Source organism: Nycticebus coucang, chromosome 12 (genome assembly GCF_027406575.1).
Source record: "Nycticebus coucang isolate mNycCou1 chromosome 12, mNycCou1.pri, whole genome shotgun sequence".
Lineage (NCBI taxonomy): Eukaryota > Metazoa > Chordata > Mammalia > Primates > Lorisidae > Nycticebus > Nycticebus coucang.
Window position 1 is genome coordinate 107693799 of NC_069791.1, and position 24348 is coordinate 107718146.

General features: G+C 44.5%; 1 protein-coding gene and 1 pseudogene across 1 annotated transcript in view; both read left to right on the plus strand.

The window, feature by feature from the left end:
• The window catches only part of ATF7IP2 (activating transcription factor 7 interacting protein 2), a 243054-nt gene that overhangs the window by 157441 nt on the left and 61265 nt on the right, over positions 1 to 24348 (plus strand). The window lies entirely within an intron of this gene.
• Positions 21122 to 21304, plus strand: LOC128561765 (40S ribosomal protein S29-like; annotated as a pseudogene).

Here is a 24348-nt window from a genome sequence, read left to right on the forward strand (position 1 = left end):
AGGGGGCCTTTTATTTCTGAAGTTAGGAGGTCTTTTTTTTTTTTTTTTGCAGATAGGGACACCTTTTTTTTTTTGAAATTAAAAGAGCCTTTTTTTTAAGTTGGTTAGTTGGTTGGGGGTGGTTTCTAGGGGAGTTGCATCACAGTGATAATGCAAATAGTCAGCACTCAGTGCTAATGCAAATTGTCAGTGCTCAGAGGTAATACAAATGGTCAGTGCTCAGTGGTAATGATAATTGTAAGTGCTCAGTGTTAATGCAAATTGTTAGCGCTCGGTATTAATGCAAATTGTCAGCAGTCAGTGTTATCGCAAATGGTCAGCGGTCAGTGTTAATGCAAATGGTCAGTGATCAGTGTTATTGCATGGGGGCCCCAAACTGGTAATCTGCCTAGGGCCCCATGGGAACTTAATCCGGCTCTGCAGACAGCTGAGGAGTAGGAAACCCAATTTAATTGACAGTAAGTGCATTTATATTCTGATTGCTATTCAGTTGTGTATGATGTTGCATGTTGTGTGCTGTGTAAGCCCCGGTTCACACTGTTGCGATCTCTGAGCAGTGTGAGTTCAGCCATATGCTTGTATGGCTGAACTCGCATTAGATTCAGAAGAAAAAAGGCATGCATGCCTTCTTTTTTCCTGCAGTGGAATCTGATCACATGGGTCTTCTCATCCATGAGATCAGATTCCTGTGCGAGTTCGCAGATCGCAGTGTGGTTCACACAGGGTAGTGTGAACTGGAAAGGTGGTGGAGGAACTGGCTCTGTAATTGTGCCTGTTCCCACACCACACCAGTGTGAGCCTGAGGTAAAAGCGGAGTTCCACCATATGGGCACTGGCGAGGGTGAAATGATGTGGACTGGCAAGGCTGCATTGATGGACATTGATCATAGACTGCACTGCAGTCTATATGTCTCTGTGTGGGGAAAGTTATTGCTGGTATATTGTTTTTGGAGCACTGTATATATATATATATATACATATATTGGTATTTTACTAATAGCAATTTGGAATCCCTAGGAAACAATGATATCAAGAAAGAGAAAAATTGACTAGGAGTGTATGATATTCAAAGAACAGTGGACTTACGATTACTTTTTCATGCAGTACAAGGAAAGAGCTGTGTGTTTGATATGTCAGAATATAGTGTCAGTGTTCAAAGAATATAATTTGCGTCAACACTATCAAGCTCAACGTAAAGATAAATATGATTGTGTGGTTGTAGAAGTGAGAAAAGATAAAATATTAAAACTGAAATATACATTGACAACTCATCAAAATATTTTTGTGAAGCAGAAACAGCTAAATACTTCATCACTGTGAGCAAGTTTTCAAGTTGCCAAGCTAATAGCGTGCACTGGCAGACCATTTGTGGAGGGAGAATTTGTTAAAGAATGCCTTCTTTCTGTTGCCAAAGACATGTGTCCAGAGAAGGCCGATTTATTTAGTACAGTGAGTCTTTCAGGACCCTCAATTACACAAGGAATGAAGAAATGGGAGACAATTTGCATCAGCATTTGCACAATTCCGAAAAAAAAAAAACTTACCTATTTTTCTTTGGCATTTGATTAAAGTAATGATGTTCGTGATTTTGCACAACTTCTAATTTTTATTCATGGGATGAATGACTATTTTGAAGTCACAGAAGAGCTTGCTGCACTGCAAAGCATCAAAGGAACAACTACAGGAGAGGATATTTATGAAAAGGTTTGCCAAACTGTGAATAGTTTGGAGCTGGACTGGGCAAAACTAGCCAGTGTGACAGCTGATAGTGCTTATAGCATGGTGAGGTCTAAGAAAGGAGTAATGCTCACATTAACCAAGAGATGGACAAACATAACCATTCTCATCCAATAGCCATACACTGCCTCATCCACCAATAAGCACTGTGTAGTGAATCACTGAACTGGGACTCTGTTATGAAAACTATGGTATCTTGTGTTAACTTCATTAGAGCTAATGCACTAAACCACAGACAATTTCAGGAATTTCTGTCTGAGCTAAATGTTGCCTGTGAAGATGTTCCGTACCACACAGAAATCTGTTGGCTGAGTCGAGGGAGAGTTTTGAAACATTTCTATGATTGACTTCCACAGATTACAGCTTTTCTGCTTTCAAAAAACAAAGACGTACCAGAGCTCAGTGATGCAGAATGGAAATGGCACCTTGTCTTTCTGATGGATGTAACAGAGCTACTCAGCAGTTTCAATGTGCAACTTCAAGGAAAGGGGAAGCTCATCTGTGATATGCAATCACATGTGAAAGCATTTCAAGTAAAATTAGGCCTCCTCATAAAACAAGTGAAGGAGGAAAATTTCTGCCATCTTCCCACAACTCAAAATCTGTTGGCGGAAAATCCTTTGGTTGCATTCCCAAATAAAACATTTGTGAATTCACTGGAAAAGATGCAAAAGGAGCTCCAATTTAGATTTAAAGAGCTTCATCTCCATGAACAGGACATACAGCTTTTCCGTAATCCATTTTTTATTGACATTGAAAATGTGGATACGATTTACCAAATGGAACTGGCTGAACTGCAGAATTGTGACTCTCTGAAAGATGCATTCAAGTCAAGCAGCCTTTCAAATTTCTATGCATCTCTCCCCTCTGAGACATATCCTAACCTCAGGAACCATGCACTCAAAATGGCAACCATCTTTGGCAGCACTTACGTCTGTGAACAGACTTTTTCAGGAATGAAACATCTGAAATCTCCGACCAGATCTAGACTAACTGATGCACACTTGTATCACTTGTTATGACTAGCAGTGACAAATATGGAACTGGACATTGACCATCTCATTAGCCAAAAGCAGGCCCATAGTTCCCATTGAAATACTGGTAAGTTTGTTGATTTAACTTTAATAGTTCTTCTTTTTTGGTTTTTGGCCGGGGCTAGGCTTGAACCCGCCACCTCCGGCATATGGGACCGGCGCCCTACTCCTTGAGCCACAGGCACCGCCCTGTTCTTCATTTTAAATATTGTATTTGTTCCCGTTTTATTTTTTTACTTCAAAATAAGATATGTACAGTGTGCATAGGAATTTATTCATAGTTTTTTTTTTTTTAAACTATACTCCAACATTCCAACGGTCTGAGGGACAGTGAACTGGCCCACTGTTTAAAAAGTTTGAGGACCCCTCACTATAGCCTCTAACTCCTGAACTCAAGTGATCTTCTTCCTGCTTCAATCTCCCAGAAAGCTAGGACTATAGGCACCCATCACTGTGGCCAGCTTCTTCCTTGTAGTACTTTTAAACCACTGTTTCATAACATCTTGCTTTTTCCATGTGAATAATTGAAAACTACTGGAGTGATCCAGAAGATGACTCTAATCACTGTATCAAAGATGGGAAGCATCACAACAAAAAAAACTGATCCCTGAACTAAATAAAAATTTTAGTACTGTTAGAACAACATGATGTTGGAGATCAATTTGGAGATCAATTCCATTGCTTCACAATGAACAAAGATAGTAACAAATATGAAGCTTTAAGCAATTGTATGCTTTAAGAGAAGTGTATATGTTTAGAAGCACAGACTTAGATAAATAAGTTTATGTATCTTTATAAATGCCTACCTTTCAGAAACAGAATCATCACAATCCAGTAACAAATTAATCTTTTCACTTGCTTTATTTGAAGATGGTTCACAGTTCACAGAAGTTATTCTTTCAACTAGACTATTAAATGACTCTGGATTCTATATTCTAATGCTTCTATATTATTTTAGTTTCTTAAAGATGTTAATATGTACAGATTTGGGCACCTTTTAGAAAAATCAAAATGAGTTTGTGGTGGTTTCAAAATATGCCCACAAATTCTAAAATTTTCCTCTATTTAAGAAGTGAAACTGAATTCCTTTTTTCTTCAATGTGGGATGTTCAAGGTTAATTTGTACTTTCCTGTTTCAGACCTGGAATCACCTATTTCTCCAAGAAGCCAAGGTTTTGTAGAATGAAAAATAACATTTAGGGCTTGGCACATGTGGCTCAAGTGGCTAAGGCACCAGCCACATACACCTGAGCTGGCGAGTTCAAATCCAGCCTGGGCCCACCAAACAACAATGATGGCTGCAGCCAAAAAATAGCTGGGTGTTGTGGCAGGCACCTGTAGTCCCAGCTACTTGGGAGGCGGAGACAGGAGAATCGCTTGAGCCCAGGAGTTGGAGGTGGGAGCTGTGATGCCACCACGGCACTCTACCCAGGGTGACAGTTTGAGACTCTGTCTCAAAAAAAAAAAGAAAAGAAAAGAAACATTTAGATGGAACACAGGGAGAATACATTGTCATTAGATTGGTCATTATTTCTCGGCTTTTTTCAGTGAAGAATGCTAGGAAATACATTTTATTTTGCTTTTGAAGAAGCTAAGAAAATTTCACATCAAAATATGATTCCTTGGTATAAGGATTATTTTGAATTGAAGGCTATTGATAATCAGGAAACTCTAAATGAAGACTTTCCTCTATCAACCTAAAATCTTAAAGGACTTCTAGACTCCTTATCACATGTTAATAGCCCGGGCCTAAGGACACTTTAAGCACAATACCTGTCTCTCAGGTTAATTTGCTAGTCAATCTGTTTCCCTCCATCTACCCATCCTCCCTTTAGCAACCACTTACTACACCTATACTTTCCAGTTTCTCTCCCCCCACCCCTTCTAAAAGGATCTTTAAAAGCCACTAACTATCACTGAGACTTTGGGAAATCACTCTTGTGGTTCCCCCCATGCGCATGCTATTTGGAAATAAATCTTTCTCTTATTAATCTACTACCCTGTTTTCCAAAAATAAGACATCCTCCAAAAATAAGACCTACTTACAGGAAAGATAAGACATCCCCTGAAAATAAGACCTAGCACATCTTTGGAAGCACACCTTAAAATAAGACACTGTCTTATTTTTGGGGAAACAGGGTATAACTGTGGTTCTTTTCAGAGAACCGACCAAGGGGGAAAAGGCAAGTTTCCCTGAAACTCCAACAGTTTTAGCGTCACCAACAGGATCCTCAAAACCAGACTGCTCTCTTGGAAGGCTGCAGTGGAAGGATGGGAACCCTGACGCCAGCCGGCACGTGGTGAGATATCTTACTTACCAGTCGGGCTCCCAGGCTTCCTCTCTGTGGGGTCTGGTAGAGCAGATGGTAACAGATCTTTTGTTCTTTCTGAAAGGGGGGCATTCAACTGTCGAAGATCTCACAGACCACCAAGGGTTGTAAGAAAGGTCTTTATCGGCGAGGTAGGAATGCTGCAGGAGCAGCACCAAGGAGGAGAGAAAACGAGAGAGAGAGAGAGAGAGAGGAAGGAAAGGGAGAGGGGGAGAGAGAGAGGAGGAGAGACTGAGAGAGACAGGAAGAGAGGGGAGGGGAGAGAGAGAGAGAGCACACCTGCGAGAGAGTTATATAGGTTGGGTTAGGGGCAGTCTTAGAAGGGTGATGGGAGGGTAGAATAGCCAAGAAGGAGTTACTGCTCTGGCCAGAAGAGGCTTAGGGGCAGGCCCTAAGTTTGAAATTTTCAGCGGGTAGCTGTAAATTTAAGAGACAACTAGTCTTGGTCTGTAGAAAGCAGGAGAGGCTTTTCTGGGGGCGGGGCTTTCTCTGGGGCAATTACCTAACACTTTTCATAGTTCAGATTGATAAGAGAAACATTTTTGTTGGTGACTAGTCTTGTAAGCGACTCTGGTATTGGTATATTTTGTGGTGAATGAATGTTCATATTGTTTGATTCCATCTCCTCTCAGAAATAGCTCTTATTGTTATTGTCTTTTTTGTCTTATTGCTTATCTATGTCCTTTTGTCTAAAGAGGGTTACCGCAGGGCAGAACTCGGGCCTAGACTCCCAGCCCCACGTTCACACCCGCCCCACATACCAGCAGTTAGACAGTTCCTGCTGGTCCCGTGTCTTTTAAGACATGCTTTGTTTCTGGTCCCTGAAACAAAAAACGTATGAGGTTTACCTCTTGTCTTGTTCTATGTCTCTGATTTTGACTTTGTGGCTGAGTGGGAATTCTCCCCTCAGTCTCCACCATCCAGAAGGTGGATTTTGTCGGGAGCATGTCAGGTCACCGGTCTGGAGAGACCAGGAGTCCAACACATGTAAGATTCCAGGCAGCACGCTGTGTGTACAGAACATGTCAAGCTCTAAGGAGGGGGTCTGTTGTCATTGTCTATTCTAACATAACTCTATTTCTGAGAGCAACATTTGGACATCATGGGAACTGCCTCCTCTAAGCCATCTCCAGGAACACCTCTAATTTATATGGTAAAAATTTACTCTAGGCTCAGCACTTGTGGCTCAAGCAGCTAGGGCACCAGCCACATACACCTGAGCTGGTGGCTTTGAATCCAGCCCAGACCCACCAAACAACAATCACGGCTGCAACCAAAAAATAGCTAGGCGCCTGTGGTCCCAGCTACTTGGGAGGCGGAAGCAGGAGAATCGCTTGAGCCCAGAAGTTGGAGGTTGCTGGGAGCTGTGATGCCACAGCACTCTACCCAGGGCGACAGCTTGAGGCTCTGTCTCAAAAAAAAAAAAAAAAAAAAAAAATTATTCCAAACCTGGAAGACTACCGCCAGGGCTTTCTATAAAGAGGCTTATTTTATTAGGTTGAGTCTCTTTTGGAATGAATATACCAGAGAAAATTCTAATTATAAATGGCCAGAAGATGGATTCTTTGAACTAGAAAAACTCCTTAATTTAAGGAAAATTCTAGAGCAATTGCCTTATTGATATTTATGGGAAGATCAAATTGAGCCTTAAAAACTCCCTTTAAAAAACTGAAGAGCAATCAGTGTAACCTGGCTTATTATACCCTCAATGAATCCCCAACAATAAAAAAAAAAAGTTCTTAAAAAAAAAAAAAAACTGAAGAGCAGAAATCTGAATTAAAACAAAAGTTAAAATCTATCTCCACCTTAAATCCCCCTCTGATTTATACTCCTCTCTATCCTCAATTACCTGTTCCTGATCTCCCGGAAGATCTTGTAGATCACTGGGTTCCTAACAATCGCCCTTAGGACACAGTAAAAATAATTCAACCCCACCTTTTTCAGAAAATTGTGTTGTTAACCAATTGCCTAATTTAAAAGCTGTATCTCTCCAAAATTTACAGAAGGCCCTCAGGCCTGATTTGCAATCCCCAGAACATACAGATTGACTGCATAAAAGCTGACAAGCAAGAAGTAGAAGTAGACCTGGTACAGAGACAAAGTAAAGCTCGATTTTCTGTGCCATCTGATGCCTCTTATTCCCCAGGATTGTGTAATCTAACTCCATCAGCCCCACACCTCCCTATGCAGTGCCCTTTAAGAATGTATCCAGACTGGGCTCAGCGCCTGTGACTCAAGCAGCTAAGGAGCCAGCCACATAACACCTGAGCTGGTGGGTTCCTATCCAGCCCTGGTCCACCAAAACAACAATGACGGCTGCAACCAAAAAATGGCCGGGGGTTGTGGCAGACGCCTGTAGTCCCAGCTACTTGGGAGGTGGAGGCAGGAGAATCGCTTGAGCCCAGGAGTTGGAGATTGCTATGAGTTGTGATGCCATGGCACTCTACCCAGGGTGATAGCTTGATTCTCCGTCTCAAAAAAAAAAAAAAAAAAAAAGAATGTATCCAGGCCCTCCCCCACAGAGAATTCATGTCTGCTGGACTGCAGCAGATCTCTGAATTACAAAACCCTTTTGCCTACACTTTCAGAAGATCTCACCAAATTTAGAGATGAATTAGAGAGCCTTATAGCCATTCATAATCCCGCTCACAGAGATCTTGACTAGCTGCTAAGGGCTATTCTCACACATGATTATACTGCAGTCATCAGACAAGCCAGAAGACCTCTAGGAGAAGATCCTATCCATAGAGGGAACAGGTGGCTAGATCCTCTTCCTGGACCCCCTACAAATGACCAAAAATTACTCAGCTAAATGTTGACATTCAGGGTCTATAAGAGGTAATATTAGAAGTTTTCCCTCCTAAAGTAAATTGGTCTAAAGTTGAAGTATGTACTCAGAAGGAAGGAAAGCATCCTAAAGCCTTTATTGAAAGATTCATCCAAGTTTTCTAAAAACATACATCATTAGATCCTGAAGCACCAGGGCAGAAAAATCTTTTAATTTCTTCCCTAGTTGGAAATTTACTTCCAAATATTAAAAAAACAATTCAAAATAGTATAGTTGGCTGGACCGGTCAACCCCTAAGTGTTATAATAGAAGCAGCTACACAGTTTTTTGAAAATAACTTGCAAGAAAATAGGAAAAAGAAAGATCTAAAATCCACAGTCCTTGCTTTACAAATTGAATCATTACAGAAACAAAAATAGTTCTCTGAAAATAAATTAAGATCATCTTGTTTAGTTCCTCCAGATGTTTGCAGATACTGCAGAAAACCTGGACATTGGAAATCTAACTGTCTGGCCTTTAAAAAAGAAAGAAAACCAGCTTGGCGCCTGTGGCTCAAGCGGCTAAGGTGCCAGCCACATACACCAGAGCCAGCCTGGGCCCACCAAACAACAATGACAAGTGCAACCAAAAAACAGCCAGTTGTTGTGGCAGGCACCTTTGCTCCCAGCTACCTGGGAGGCTGAGGCAAGAGAATCGCTTTAGCCCAGGAGTTTGAGGTTGCTGTGAGGTGTGATACCATGGCACTCTACCCACGGGGACAGTTTGAGGCTCTGTCCCCAATAAAAGAAAACCCAAAGATAAACTTCCCCAAATCTCAGAAAGTTAATTTTTCTCCAGTTGATTGACAGGGACAGCTGATCCTCAGTTGCACCACAGACCCCACCATTAAACTTACAATAGAGGATCGGGAACTGGAATTTTTATTCTTTTTTTGTGTGTGTGTGTGGTTTTTGGCCAGGGCTGGGTTTGAACCTACCACCTCCGGCATATGGGACCGGCACCCTACTCCTTGAGCCACAGGCACCGCCCGGGAACTGGAATTTTTAATTAACTAGTGTAACATTTTCTACCATTCAATCAGAAGAATTGTCTCTACCTCTCACCTCTAATTCTATTCAAGCTACTGGAATCTCTGGACAGCCTATTTCATTACCTATCTCTCAAGTTACTCCTGTATCTCTAGGTCCTCTAAATACTCACTATGCCTTTCTTTCTTTCTTTCTTTCTTTCTTTTTTTTTTTTTTTGAGACAGGGTCTCACTATGTCGCCCTCATTTGAGTGCTATTGTGTCACAGCTCACAGCAACCTCAAACCCTTGGGCTTAAGTGATTCTCTTGCCTCAGACTCCCAAGCAGCTGGGACTACAGGTGCCCACCACAACTTTTTTGTTATTGTTGTCACTGTTGTTTTAGTTGTCCCGAGCTGGGTTCAAACCCGCCAGCCTCAGTGTATGTGGCCGGTGCCGTAACCACTGTGTATGGGTGCCGAGTCTCACCATGCCTTTCTAATATCTGATTCTTCACTAACAAACCTTTGTGGTTGAGATCTTTTATGTAAATTTAATGCTACCTTACAATGTAATGAAAATGGTATCTTTATTTCTCTACCCTCATATTAAATTCCAAACTTCTTACTGTCCTTAATAGAAACACATTCTTTAAATCCCCATAATGACACAATCCTAAAGGATGTCCCGGACAGTCTTTGGGCAAAACATGTAAATGAAGTTGGATTACTACTAAGCACACAGCCTGTAAGCATCTCTTGGGGGGAAAAAAACAAACCTTTTCCTTCAGTAGCTCAGTAACCCCTCTCACGAGATGCAGAATGGGGAATTGAACCTACAATAGACTCCCTTCTACAGCAGGGAGTACTCATTTTCACTACCTCACCCTGTAACACCCCAATTCTACCAGGAAAAAAGGAAGGAAAATTTAATTCAGATGGAGACCAGCTCTACTGGTTTGTACAAGATCTGAGAGCCAGAAATTCCCGTGTAATCCCTTGACACTCTGTTATTCCTAATCCAGCTACAGTACTTACCTCCATGCCTGCTAATGCAGCCTGGTTTACAGTAATTGATCTCTGCTCAGCTTTCTTTTCAATTCCCTTACACCCTGACTCACAATTTCTCTTTGCATTTACCTTCAGAGGTAGACAATTAACTTGGACCCGAATGCCCCAAGAATACTGTGAATCTCCCTCAATGTTCTCTCAAATTCTCAAGGCTGATCTATAACCTTTAAGCATGGGTCCACTCTAGTTCAATACATTGATGATCTTCTACTCTGTAATCAAACTAAACAAGGTGCTCTCTTAGACTCTCTCATTTTTCTTTTTTTGTAGAGACAGAGTCTCACTTTACCGCCCTCAGTAGAGTGCCATGACGTCACAGGACTCACAGCAACCTCTAACTCTTGGGCTTACGCGATTCTCTTGCCTCAGTCTCCCGAGCAGCTGGGACTACAGGCACCCGCCACAACACCCGGCTATTTTTTGGTTGCTGTTCAGCCGGGGCTGGGTTTGAACCCGCCACCCTTGGTATATGGGGGCAGCGCCCTACTCACTGAGCCACAGGCTCTCTCATTCTTTTAAAAGCTCTAGCTAAGAAAGATCATAAAGCCTCTAAGTCTAAACTCCCGTGGGTACAGACCACTGTTACTTACTTAGGACATAAAATATCTCAAGGCACTCAAAAACTCACCCCAAAACACCTTGAGTCAATTTTGTCTATCCCCCTTCCCAAAACAAAAAAACAACTATGAAAATTTCTAGGAGCAGCTGGCTACTGCCACCAATGGATTCCTAATTTTTCTGTCCTCCCTGAATCATTATATTCCCTCCTTCCTAACAGTGTCCAAGAACCTATGCACTGGCCCCCAGAGGCATTAGATTCTTTAAAAACTCTTAAATTAGCATTATCCACGCCTCTGCTCTAAGTTTACCCAATTTTGATAAACCTTTCCATCTATATTGCCATGAAAAACAATGAAATTGCTGCTGGTATTTTAGGACAGCCTTTTTCCTCTCAAATCCGTCCTATAGTGTATTTCTCATGTCAGTTAGATCCCGTGGCCGCTGGCATGCCCTCATGCCTAAGTGCAGTAGCAGCAGCTGCCACCCTGATTGACAAAGCCAGCAAGCACCCTCACATGAGTTTCCGCTATTCATCTATATGTTCCCTATGCTGCGTCTGCTCTCCTACAAGTCCACAAAACTCAGCACCTCTCTACTAGACAACAGACCACCTATGAACAAGCCCTACCAACATCCCCTCCATTATCTTATACCATTGTAACGCCTTAAATGCAGCTACACTCCTACCTCTCCCCGATGATGGAGACCCCCACTCCATCCCACACGATTGCCTTACAGCTGTTGATTACGTTTCAAAACCACAGGAAGATCTCTCAAACATTCCTTTAGACAACCCAGGCTTAACTCTTTTTTTTGTGATAGTTCTTGCAAATGTGATTTTGTTGTGCCCAGTTCTCGAAATTCCCCACAAAGACCACCAGGAGAGCTGAGTCCGATACAAAAGCAAAAGAGCCATTTTATTGCAAGCTCAAGCTTGGGCTCCCGGGGTCTCCGCTACAACAAATCCAAGCCAGGAGCCCTGAGCTCTGGAACAAGGGTATTTTTATAGGCTAGCACAGCAAAGTAGGCATATACAAGTTAAACAAAGGGATTGCTTCTGGATTGGTTGCCCCTGGTCCTGCCATATGGCCCATTCCAGAAGGCAGTTTCTGACTGGACGCCAATGACTCAAGGTACAAAAACCAGCAATTCACGGTGACTCATCAGTTTTGAACAAAATGGCTGACGGAAGCCAAAATGGCTGAACCCTTAAGATGGTGTTGGTCTGGTTCTCTCAATTTCAAAGGTGGTATAATAGCTGGTTATGCTATAGTTTCCCCACATGAAACCCTGGAAGCATACTCCCTACCTACTATAAAATTAGCACAAGCTACTGAACTTGCAGTTCTCACTAGAGTCTACACATTGGCAGAAGGAAAAACTGCCATGATTTACACAGACTCCAAATATGCCTTTGGAGTCTGTCTTGCAGTTGGCACGATTTGGAAGTCTCGTGGTTTCTTAACATCAGCTGGCACCCCTAACGCAAATGGACCTATAATTGCTTCCCTATTACAAGTCATTCACCTCACCTCTGAGGTTGCTATTGCTCGTCGCCTGGCCCACACTAAAGAAACAGATCCTGTATCTTTAGGAAATGAAAGAGCAGGCAGAGCTACAAAACATGCCACCAAAAAGGCCCCCCCTTATCCTTTTTCCATTCAACTTATTACCCTCCCCTTATCCTTATCTGGCATCATTAATCATCAGATTAATACTCCACAGTCTGAAAAAGATAAATGGACACATAATGGTGCTAAACAATTATCAAATGGATTATATTTTGAACCAAATGAACACCCCGTACTCCCTTTCTTTTAACTTTTTGGCTTGCACTTATCTCCCACCAAATGGGACTTATGTGCAAACGGGGGGGTAATTAAAGAACTAAAAGGTAGTTGGTACTGCCCTGGAATCTACAAAATCTCTAACCAAATTATTTCCCAGTGTACTATTTGTAAATCTCACCAAATCTCTGGTGGGGACAAATACTCTTTAGGGAGCCCCTAAAGACCTGCATTGCCTTTTGCAGCACTCCAAATTGATTTTATAGATTTACCTCCAGCTTTAGGCTTCTTTCATTGCTTAGTTATTGTCCATATGTTTAGTGGATGGACTGAATGTTACCCAACCAGGCATGCAGATGCTACAACAGTAGTAAAGAAATTGGTAGCTGAAATTATTCCTCCATTTGGTATATCCTTATGGATTGAATCAGATCAAGGGACACATTTCACAGCAGAAATAAATCAGCTACTTGCAAAGGCTCTAGGGTACTCATTAAAATTTCATAACCCGTATCACTCTCAAGCCTCAGGACAGGTAGAATGTAAAAACCTAGACATAAAGAGAACGTTGGCAAAAATATGTCAAGACATTGGACTTAAATGGCCAGAAGCATTTACCTCTGGCCCTTATAAAAATCCATAATACCCCAAATAGAAGACACGAATTAACACCCCTTGAAATGGTGTTTGGTCGCCTTGTGTCTACTGGTACCTCTAAACCTCCTGGGCTGCCTGGAAAGTATAGGGATCTGAGTGAACAATTTGATACCATGACCGGCTATATACAGGCACTAACTAATGTACGTGGAGCTTATCATCACCAGGTGAAAAGAGAATGGCTTCCGCCAACTGACAAGCCTCGCCATCCCTTTCAGCCAGGAGATTGTGTATATATCAAAGTTTTTAGAAGAAAACATGCACTGTCACCCTGCTGGGAAGGCCCTTATAAAGTACTGCTAACCACCTATACCGCCATAAAAGTAAAGGAAAAGAGAGGGACGGAGGGAGGGGGGTGGGGCCTTGGTGTGTGTCACACTTTATGGGGGCAAGACATGATTGCAAGAGGGACTTTACCTAACAATTGCAATCAGTGTAACCTGGCTTATTGTACCCTCAATGAATCCCCAACAATAAAAAAAAAAAAAAAAAAAAGTAAAGGAAAAGCCCTCCTGGATTCACACGAGACAGTTGGAAGACGACCACTACAGGTGACCTGAAAGTAAGGATTTCCAGGGCCAGGCCCCAGACCCCTGAAGTAGACGACTCCATGAAGTAGACAGCTGTTCCCATGAAACCTCATTTAAATCTCTATTCCTTACCTTTAAACTCCCCAGTAGTCATTCTTGAACACTTTTTCCTGTAAGCATCCCTCTCCACTCTCAGAAGGTAACACATTGGAAGCTGAGTGAAGATTGCCTCACTCTATCCCATTCTCTCTTCTTTTTATCTTCCACTATGGCTCTTCTTTCAAACTATGCCTTACTCTTACTAACCCTTACTACTTTTCCCCGCAGGTCAAGCTCAGACCCAGCACCCCTTCGCACCAGTCTTTCAAATCCTGGCCACACTAACTAATCAATCTGATTGCTGGTTATGTCAACATCTAGATCGTTCAAAGGAACCTGAATTCATTGTTATCTCTGCTGATGTGAGTGTCTGCCAATCTGGAAAAATGGTCAAATGAGAAGATGTGGCATCCACAGCCAGAGAAGAAGCAACTTCCAACTTCACCTCCTGGAGAGATAATTGGACACAGAAAAACTGTCTTTTGTTCAGGTAAAATCTCTAGAAAAGAAATTTCCCTTCTTCATCGAAAACCATAATGATGCTGGATCTTTTCTAGGTGATATCCTGGAACACTATTGTGATCAAACTCTATAACATTATAAAAATATTATAAAAAAATCCCCACGTATGCCATGTCATAACTCAAAGTTCTTTTCAATGCTCAGAATCCTTTACCCCAAAATCGGAACTTACGAAATTGAAAGAGCAGTCATGAATCTCTCCAGGGTAATAGAGCAAGAGCTCAACATCACCATGCGGGCATTGGGAACACTTCAAACAGAAATTAACAGCCTAGCATCTGTTGTAATTCAAAAATCACCGCATACTGGATGCCTTGACAGCTTAACAAGGAGAAGCTTGTGCTGTTATTAGGGGAAAATATTGTTTTTATGTAAATCAATCAGGACAAATAGAGACTGTTCTACATATCTCTCTCTTTTTTTTTTTCTTTTTGGAGACAGAGCCTCAAGCTGTTGCCCTGGGTAGAGTGCTGTAGCATCACAGCTCACAGCAACCTCCAACTCCTGGACTCAAGCGAGTCTCCTGCCTCCGCCTCCCAAGTAGCTGGGACTACAGGCACCTGTCACAATGCCTGGCTATTTTTTGGTTGCAGCCATCATTCATTGTTTGGTGGGTTTGGACTGGATGGATTCGAACCCGCCAGCTCAGGTGTATGTGGCTGGCCCCGTAGCCGCTTGAGCCACAGGCGCCAAGCCTGATCTACATCTCTTAAAGGACAAGATAAACATTCTTCATCAGATTAATGAAGCGAAACCATTCTCTTGGACTGACCTCTTCCCAAGAATGGGAGACTGGTTTAATGGGGTATGGGGAAATGTGCTCAGATCTGTTCTTTCCTGCTTATTCATTTTCATTCTAATTTATGTTCCTATATCTCTTTTCAAGCATCTTATAACTAAATTATTAACCAGCTCTCTTTCTCCACAGTTACCAACTCAGCTCTTAATGTGTGAAACTTCTAGGGAAGTTCTGGACGAGAGGAATGAAGGAGCTAAGAAAATTTCAGCCCAAAATATGATTCCTTGGTATAAGGATTATTTTGAATTGAAGGCTATTGATAATCAGGAAACTCTAAATGAAGACTTTCCTCTATCAACCTAAAATCTTAAAGGACTTCTAGACTCCTTATCACATGTTAATAGCCCGGGCCTAAGGTCACTTGAAGCACAATACCTGTCTCTCAGGTTAATTTGCTAGTCAATCTGTTTCCCTCCATCTACCCATCCTCCTTTTAGCAACCACTTACTACACCTATACTTTCCAGTTTCTCTAGCCCCTCCTTCTAAAAGGATCTTTAAAAGCCACTGACTATCACTGGGACTTTGGGAAATCACTCTTATGGTCCCCCCATGCGCATGGTATTTGGAAATAAATCTTTCTCTTACTAATCTACCATAACTGTGAGTTGATCTTTTCAGTGAACCAACCAAGGGGGAAAGGGCAAGTTTCCCTGAAACCCCAACACTTTCAAATGAGAAATAGATCATGAATTCACATTGTACAAAAGAGTTATTTGGATGAAGGTACTTTCCTGATGTAGATGAATATGCTCAATTATCTTTCCAAAGTTTATTTGTCAAGGACACAACATCAGGTAATTTTTTTCTTTTGGTGATGAATCTTTGATGTTCATTGGAGAGGAATAATTATTCTCCCTGTCTAATATAGTTACTTGTCTCTGGATCATTCAAATTAAATAAAGCGGTTGCAAAACCAAACTTAGTATCTTTTTCTAGTCTAGCTAAATATTTTGTTGTTGTTGTTGTTGTTGAGACAGAGTCTTATTACGTGACCCTTGTAGAGTGCTGTGGCATCACAGCTCACTGCAACCTCAAGCTCTAGGGCTTAAGCCATTCTCTTGTCTCAGCCTCCCAAGTAGCTGGGACTACAGGCATCTGCCATAACACCCAGCTATTTTTTTGTTGCAGTTGTCATTGTTGTTTAGCTGGCCCAGGACAGGTTTGAACCTGCCAGCCTCAGTGTATGTGGCTGCGCTGTAACCACTATGCTATGGACTCCGAGTCTAGCTAAATATTTTTAAAATAAGATTTTTGATGTAGAAAAGTTAAAAAGAACAAAAATATTGGATGACCCAGGACGCAGATTACTATTAAATTTCTTCTTCTTTTTTTTTTTTTTTTTTGTAGAGACAGAGTCTCACGGTACCGCCCTTGGTAGAGTGCCGTGGCATCACACAGCTCACAGCAACCTCTAACTCTTGGGCTTAAGCAATTCTCTTGCCTCAGCCTCCTGAGCAGCTGGGACTACAGGTGCCCGCCACAACGCCCGGCTATTTTTTTGTTGCAGTTTGGCCGGGGCTGGGTTTGAACCCGCCACCCTCGGCATATGGGGCCGGCGCCCTACTTACTGAGCCACAGGCACTGCCCTTCTTTTTTTTTTTTTTTCTCGAGACAGAGTCTCACTTTGTCACCTCTGGTAGAGTGCCATGACATCATAGCTCACAGCAACCGCAAACTCTTGGGCTCAAGAGATTCTCTTGCCTCAGCTCTCACTGTAGCTGGGATTACAGGTGCCCACCACAATGCCTGGCTATTTTTAGAGATGGAGTCTCGCTGTGGCTCAGGTTGGTCTGGAACTTGTGAGCTCAGGCAATCCACCTGCCTCAGCCTCCCACAGTGCTAGGATTACATGAGTGAGCCACCACACCCGGTCCCTGACCCTTAGCCATGTTAAATTGCTACTGAGACACCAAACTCTCCTCCTCCACCCCGTCCCCCACAAACAGTCTCACAGTGCCATGGAGTCACAGCTCACAGCAACCTCAAACTATTTTTTGGTTGTAGTTGTCATTGTTGTTTGGCAGGCCCGGGCTGGATTCGAATCCTCCAGCTCTGGTGCATGTAGCTGGTACCTTAGCCTGAGCTACAGGCGCCAAGCCTCAGGTATTTCTTTAAACTTTCATAAATAGCAAAACAGATTATAGTTTCTGAAATCCCAGCATACAGGCAGTTAATCCTCTGTAGAAGCCGCCAATGCCCTCTGTCTGGTAGACCTAGCCAGCGCACTAGAGTGTGTTCCTTTGCTTGGAGCCCCTCAGTTCTAGCTGCATCCGGGTTTTAACGACCCATATAGGATTCATTAAGGAATTTGAGATAAAAACTGCCAAGGCCACTGAGAAAATATGCACAATATTGCTGTAAGGCAAAAAATGCCGTTAAATTGCTCTTTGGCTTTGGAGTAACATGCAATGTACACAGCCCTTGATGGTGCAACTCCAACCAAATTTGGACCCAAGCCTCTAAAACAGAGGTTCTCAACCTGTGGGTCGTGACCCCTTTGGGGGTCGAACGACCCTTTCACAGGGCTCACCTAAGACCATCTTGCATATCAGATATTTACATTATGATTCATAACAGCAGCAAAATTACAGTTATGAAGTAGCAATGAAAATAACTGTATGGTTGGGGGTCACCACAAAATGAGGAACTGTGTTAAAGGGTCACGGCATTAGGAAGGTTGAGAACCACTGCTCTAAAAAGTGACTTTGGTCCCTCCTCCAAAATTGAATTCAGAACGTGAAAGAGTCCAGGTGTCACAGATGTTGGTCTCACCATTCCAGCTCCACTAATGGTCCCCAGATGAACCTGAGGATAGCAGACAGTGCGGAAAGCTCATCTCGAAGACCGCAACTGTGACTTAATGTCTTCTAGTGGACAAGTGAAAATAGCACCAACCGTGCCCCCACACCCTCCTGAAGCAGCGTGTGGTCCTTCTGCTGAGTGCCCGTCTTCGCCCGGTGCCGTGGACGCCTGGTGGCTCCAGGGATGCGCGAGGTCGCCGGGTCAGTTCGCCCTGCTGCCCTCAGGCGGCCGCCAGCGCAGCCTCCACGCGCGCCCGGATCCCAAAGCCTCGCTCCGCTAGCTCGGCTTGCTCAGCGCCCTCCGCGGTGGCGTGGCACCGCCGGCCTCTGCAACTGTTTAGAGCCTGTGGCTCAAAGGAGTGGGGCTCCGGCCCCATATGCCGGAAGTGGTGGGTTCAAAACCAGTTCCGGCCAAAAAACAAAACAACAACAACAACAACAACAAAAAAACAGACAAATATAAATAGTAACAGAAAATGAGCTTCAGTTATTAACTCCCCAAGTCTCCCCTAAGCTAAGTGACAGAATTCAATTGCCTTTAATGGGGCAAGTGGGGGATGTCTATGCCTCTAACTGGGGGATAAAAAAGAAGTAAAGGAGGTTGCAGGCACCCCCTCCCTGGGAGTCCTGGGGCAAGTCATGGTCCCTCTTTTGGCCTCATCTGATTTGGATCATTGGTCTCAAAACATTTGGCTCATGGATGGAAGCACAAACCCTTAAGGCCCTGGCAACCCCTGATTTAAGAGGCCTGGGTGGGAACCCAGGGGTGTGGACGTTAGAAAGTTCCCTGGAGGGACTGTCATGGACTCAGGATGATGTGACTTTCCAGAGTCTTTCCAGCTGAAAACACTTTCATTCTCAGCCAGTGCCTGGAGGCTGGGAGTGCGCTGTCAGTCAACGACAGAGCTCCAGGGGAAGGGGATGCTGAATGTAACCACCTGTCCCACTTTGTCCCAGACCAAGGGTTTCCTGGGATAGGAGGAGACTGTCAGTTTTAAAACAGAGACATTCCCAGGCAAACCGGAACAAGCTGTCACCCCAGTTTGCTGGTGACACTCCTTGAGGGCTGTCCCAAGGGCATGGCAGGTTTGGACTTGCCTCTAGCCTACCAGATTTCTTGCCTTCTGCAAGCTATCCACTCATTCCTGATTGGAAAGCCATGGAAGGGCTTCTGTGTTTTCATCATTGGAAAGTTTTAAACCATCACTGAGGCTCTGCACCTGTAGCTTAGTAAGGAGGGTGCCAGCCATGTGCACCAAGGCTGGTGGGGTAGAGCCCAGCCCCGGCCTGTTAAAGAGCAATGACAACTGCAACCAACAACAAAAAAAAAAAAATAGCCAGGTGTTGTGGCAGGCACCTATAGTCCCAGCTACTTTGGAGGCTGAGGCAAGAGAATCACCTAAGCCCAAGAGCTGGAAGTTGCTGTGAGCTATGATGTCACAGCACTCTACCAAGGGCGACAACATGAAACTCTGTCTCAAAAAAAAAGAAAAAAATCACTGAGGAATAACAGCAACAAATGCTCACAGTGTCACTTCATCTGGTTTCAGCCTTGCTAAAATTCCTAAGCAGAAAAAAGCACTCTGAGATGTCTGCTTTCTCTAAATTCCTCCAGGGTTAAGGCCGAGTCCTGTTCATCTCTTTACCTTCAGTAGCCTGGACCAAAGTGGGTGCATCTGTCACCCACCAGCCTGAACCCTGTTGATGGCTTCTCACTGGTTTAGGACAAAGATGCCAAATCCTCAACAAGGCCTACAGACCCTCTGGGTGTGGCCACCTCCCACTGTGCTCCCCATCTCCATACTCCCCCCTCTCATACTCATGCTGTCCCCCAACTCCCCCTGCCCCGTACCAGGACAGCACATTGGGGACATCAACCCCTACTCACCCTGCGACCCCTCCCAGGCTCCCAGGTGCCTTCCCTGACCCCCTAAATCCAAACTCCTGAATATGAAACATGCCACCAACTCCCCAGTATAAAATGTCCTGCCTCCTCGCCAGCCGACCTCTCCCTTCCAAGTCCTCAGGGCAGCCCTCCCCCGCCTCCCTCCTGGATGGATGGGAGGGACTGCTGGGTCCAGGAAGCCAGTCGTCACACTTACAGGACATTAGCTGGATGATGGCGGTCAGGACAAACCTCTCGCCCTGCTTGAGACGGAAGAGCTGGAGCAGGAAGATGAGGAAGGCCACGCAGCAGAGAATGGTGGACAGGATCATGGTGGCCTGGACGGCCTGCAGCGTGGGGTAACCTGCAGGCAGAGGGCAAGGGCACACGGCTAAGGACCACAGCCAGCCGGTGCCTGGTGTGCACAGAGACCCTGGCAGCGCGGGAGTGGGGACCACAGGGGACAAACAGGCCAGGGTCCAGCTGTTATCTACACAGTCTGAGCAGAGGGAAGCCACAGTGTCTTCCAGAACCACATCCCTCCCTCATGGACGGGGATTTTTTATTTTAAGTACAAATCCTGGTTCCAACTTGGTCAACTGTGATTCCAGAAGTCAGGGTGGAGCCCTGGGGGTCTGCACTTTAGAAAGGTCCCTGGAAGGACTGCCATGGACTTGGGGCTCAGGGGACTGAGTGGCCTTTCTGTGCACTCCACAGCAGCCTGGAAGCATCAGAGAGCAACCTTCATGGGCATGCCTTATGGAGAGAAGAGTAGTGTCTTTGATTTCAGAACAGCCTGGACAGAGATTGGGGAGCAAGGGTTTGAGGCTCAGTACAGGGATGTTTCAGTGGAGAGGGGAGAGTTTTGGGAGTGAGAGTGTCACACGAGAAGGACACAGCCATGCACCAGAGGTGCAGAGGAGTCAAGCACATGGGCTGCAGTCAGCTTCACTGGCCTCAGTCTCCTCACCTGTAAAATGGGAATACTAACAGCTCCCCCTCACCAGGCTGGGAAAGGGGAGTAAGCTCATCTATGTTAAGAGTTAGAGCAATGATTTTCAACTGATGCACCAGAAAAACTTTTAATTTATTTTTTATTTTTATTTTTATTTTTTTGGCTTTTTAAAAATTTTATTTCGTTGCTTAGTTTTTATTTCTTTACTTTTTTTGTTGTTGTTGTTGAGACAGGGTCGCACCCTATGCCCCTGAGCAGAGTGCAGTGGGCGTGGTAGCTCACCGTAACCCCAGACTCCGGCTGCGGGCACCCCGCTGCCTCAGCCTCCGGAAGCCGCAGGGATTACAGGCGCTCGCTGCGGCACCCGGCTGGGTTTTTCCAGTTTTTTCATGAGTCGGAGTCTAACTGTTGCTCAAGCGAGTCTCGAACTCCTGAGCTCAAGCGATTCTCTCTCCTCAGCCTCCCACAGTGCTGGGATTACAGGCGTGAGCCACCGCGCCCGGCGCGCTGGAAAAAATTTTTAATGATTAATTTTCCCTTCCTTTTGCCTCGTTGCACTCCTGAAAGCAAGATGGGGCACCAGCAGCTCTACTGGAGCCACCCGCGAAAATTCGGCCAGGGTTCTCGGTCTTGCCGCGCCTGCTCAAACCGGCGCCGTCTGATCCGGAATTACGGCCTGAATATGTGCAGCCAGCGCTTCCGTCGGTACCGAAGGACCTCGGGTTCGTTAAGTTGGACTAAGTAATCTTCCTCGAAGGGATTATCCAGGGGGACGCCATGAAAGAAACCAAGCTGTTGTTGTTGTTTTTTTGTAGAGACAGAGTCTCACTTTACTGCCCTCGGTAGAGTGCTGTGGCGTCACACGGCTCACAGCAACCTCCAGCTCTTGGGCTTACGTGATTCTCTTGCCTCAGCCTCCTGAGTAGCTGGGACTACAGGCGCCCGCCACAATGCCCGGCTATTTTTTTTTTTTTTTTTTTTTTTGGTTTTTGACTGGGGCTGGGTTTGAACCCGCCACCTCCGGCATATGGGACCGGCGCCCTACTCCTTGAGCCACAGGCGCCGCCAACGCCCGGCTATTTTTTTGTTGCAGTTTGGCCGGGGCTGGGTTTGAACCCGCCACCCTTGGCATATGGGGCCGGCGCCCTACTCACTGAGCCACAGGCGCCGCCCCTGAAACCAAGCTAATTCAATACATACACAGATGGACAACACATGTACATAAAATAAAGTTAAAAAAACAAAAACAAACAAGCAACAATACAAAGATTAATTTTTTGTTTTGTTTTTGAGACTGAGTCTCACTATGTCGCCCTCGGTACAGTGCCTTGGTGTCACAGCTCACTGCAACGTCAAACTCTTGGGCCTAAGGGATTCTCTTGCCTCAACCTCCCAAGTAGCAGGACTACAGGAGGCGGCCACAACACCCAGCTATGTTTTTGTTGTAGTTGTCATTGTTGTTTGGCAGGTCCGGCCCATGTGCAAACCCCACCAGCTCTGGTGTATGTGGCTGGCACCCTAGCCGCTAAGCCACAGGCACTGAGCCTAATTAAATTATTTTTGAAAGAAGTTCTAAGTACAGTAAATACAGTCTTTTTTCTTTTCTTTTTTTTTTAGAGATAGAGTCTCACTTTATCACCCCTCCGTAGAGTGCAGTGACATCACGGCTCACAGCAACCTTCAACTCCTGTGCTTATCTCTTGCCTCAGCCTCCCGAGTAGCTGGGACTACAGGTGCCCTCCACAATACCTGACTATTTTTTGTTGCAGTTTGGCGGGGGCCAGGCTCGAACCCGCCACCCTCCGTATATGGGGCCGGCACCCTATCCACTGAGCCACAGGTACCACCCAGTAAATATATTCTTAATTTTAACTCTTTTTCTTGATCAACATAATTTAAGTGTGCCATGGAAATTTAGCTAAAGGCTTAGGTGTGCCATGAGATAAAAAAAGGTTGGAAAACACTCAGGGCACCAGAGTGAAACTCTGTCTCAAAAAATGATCAAAAATGTCACCTAAGCCAAATCACCCAGTCTCACTCTTGCCCAGGTTGGTCTCAAATTCCTCAGCTCAGGCCTCAGCCTCCCAGAGTGCTGGGATTATAGGCATAAGCCACCTTGCCCAACCTAATTGTAAACATTTTTTAAGTGAATACCCATATGCTTATCACCTACTTTCTATAATCAGCATTTTACTATACTTGCCTTATCTTATCTCTCCATTCCTCCATCTCTGGGAGTCCTTTGACCACACTGCAGCCATCTTAACTCACTTTTCACAACCTGGGAGTAAAAGTGAAGTTTAAATATTGTTTTCCTAGACATTGGATGGTGTGAAAAGAAAATGTCAGTGGGTTCTTGATGATATCCAGAATGAACTGGACAAGTGGCACAAAACAAAGACTTTAATGACAAACGATAAAAAGCTCCAACTACAAAGAGGGGCAGTGGAAACCACTTGTGAAGTAAATCAAACCTATTCCAGTATAGACCTTCCTGTGTTTTCCTAGATGTTCTTGTCTGCTGGTCTGTGCAGGATGATTAGCGTCACCATAGCTACTGCCCCACAATGTCCAGTTCCACAAGTTCCAGACAGTGTGGCACCTAGTTACACTGTGGTCTGAGGCACCTGACCAAGCTGGAAGGAAGAGTTCAGCAAGAGACTTCCTTTAGTTAAACTTTGATTGGGTAAGACCATCTAGAGTTAGTGGACAGAGGGGTTCATTACCAGGTTGGCCAAACTAACTCCATCTTGAAAAGCTATTCTGTGAGAGTCTGTTACAGCTGGACATAACTCAGATAACAGAGGCAAGCTGCAGGCTGATCCTTGCACTGGCCCAATTACAGACCCACCGGAGAGAAATATGCTGACACTCTGATTTCAAGAACTTGCTCAGTGGCACCTGTGGCTCAGAGAGTAGGGCACTGGCCCCATATACCGAGGGTGGTGGGTTCAAAACCAGTCCCAGCCAAACTGCAACAAAAAAAACAGCCAGGCATTGTGGCAGGTACCTGTAGTCCCGGCTGCTCAGGAGGCTGAGGCAGGAGAATCGCCTAAGCCCAAGACCTGGAGGTTGCTGTGAACTGTGATGCCACAGCACTCTACCAAGACTGAGACTCTGTCTCAAAAAAAAAAAAAAAAATAGAAGAACTTGCCATGGTGCCACCTGCGGCTCAGTGAGTAGGGGGCTGGCCCCATATACTGAGGGTGGCGAGTTTGAACAGCCCCAGCCAAACTGCAACAAAAAATAGCCAAGTGCTGTGGCAGATGCCTTTAGTCCCACTACTCAGGAGGCTGAGGGAAGAGAATTGCCTAAGCCCAAGAGTTGAAAGTTGCTGTGAGCTGTGACACCATGGCACTCTACCCAGGGTGAAAAGGTGAGACTCTTGTTTCAAAAAAAAAAATAAGGAGAAGGAGAAGAAGAAAGAACTTGCCAGGAGAATCATGATAGCATCTCTGGCATCCAGATAAGAACAACAGTTGGGTGGTCCTTGATAATAACCAGTTCTCCCCTGGCCGGCTAGATAAGAACAGTCTCTCTCCCTAAACTCCCACTAACATCCTTTAGATCTTAGCCCACCTGCACCCAAGTGTCAAAATAAATAATACCCAAAATAAATAATACCACCTTTGTTACACTTTGGTCTTGAGTATTCTGATCCCCTCTTTTCAGTTTACTTTTTTAAATTTTTGTTGTTGTTGTTGAGACAGAGTCTTACTTTGTTGCCCACCAGTGCTGTGACATCACAGCTCACAGCAACCTTAAACTCTTGGGCTTAAGTGATT